We start from the raw sequence: 1037 nt of genomic DNA on the forward strand, positions 1-1037 counted from the left end.
GAGTGCTGGGATTAAAGGCATGAGCCACCACGCCTGGCACCTAGTGGATGCTTATGTGACATTAAAGTGTTTAGGTCTTAGCTTTCCCCAAACTCTGCCATCCCTGCTTTGCCCCTTACAAAGANCCCTCCTGTTAGCGAAGCCGCCATTGTGTTCTGAGCACCTGTGGGCAGGATTCCGAAAGGAAGGGCTTTAGTAATTTAGAAATATGAAACATTAACGAGTTCTCCAAACGGTAGCATGACATCACCCACAGATTCTATTTCCAGGCTATCATGAACCACTGAGTGGTTCATGCAAATGTTCTCTGAATTTACTGTTTGGATTCAAAGTCAACACTGCAAGAGCCTAAGGAAGCCAACAGGAGGAGCTGTTGGGGGTCAAAACAGCTTCAACACAACGACCCGCAAGGACAGCGGATGTCTTGTACCTGTTTCTGTGAGGCAGGGCGGGGATATGTNTCTAGAGTTGGCTCTGAACTCACGATTCTCCTGCCTTAGCTGTGTTAGCGCATGGGCCACCAAGGCTGACTGGCACCTGGCTTCTTTGTTTTGTGTGTGCCTGAGTGTGTGGTGCTTCTGCATAGTGTGTGCTCATGTGCTCCTGGCCTCCCGATGTCTTTCCTCAGGGCCCAGGACTGTTTTTTTGTTTTGTTTTGTTTTGTTTTGTTTTGTTTTAGAAAGAGTCTCTCACTGGTCTGGGACTCCCAAAGTAGGCTAGGTTAGCTTGTCAGCAAACCCTAAAGATCCACTTGTTTCAACCGACTCAGCACTGTGACCATAAATTAACACCACCCTGCCTGGCACTTTAAAAAAGAAAACGAACAAGCAAACCAAAGAACACGGGTTCTGGAGGTTCAATAACACAGATTCTCAGTCATTCTACTGCTGAGCCACTTCCCTAGCTTCAGGCAGTAGATTTTTAATTGTCTGAAATGATTTGTTGTAATCCTAGAGATTAGCTTCATATTTAAAGTCTGTATTCTGTTAAGGTATATGTTAGACGTGTAAAACGTCTTTGAACCCTGGGAATACAGA

General features: G+C 45.6%; 1 protein-coding gene across 1 annotated transcript in view; it reads right to left on the reverse strand.

Moving 5' to 3' along the window:
* The window catches only part of Creg2 (cellular repressor of E1A stimulated genes 2), a 4419-nt gene that overhangs the window by 1024 nt on the left and 2358 nt on the right, over positions 1-1037 (reverse strand). The gene's annotated exons all lie outside the window — the stretch shown is intronic.

Source organism: Mus pahari, chromosome 5, assembly GCF_900095145.1.
Source record: "Mus pahari chromosome 5, PAHARI_EIJ_v1.1, whole genome shotgun sequence".
Lineage (NCBI taxonomy): Eukaryota > Metazoa > Chordata > Mammalia > Rodentia > Muridae > Mus > Mus pahari.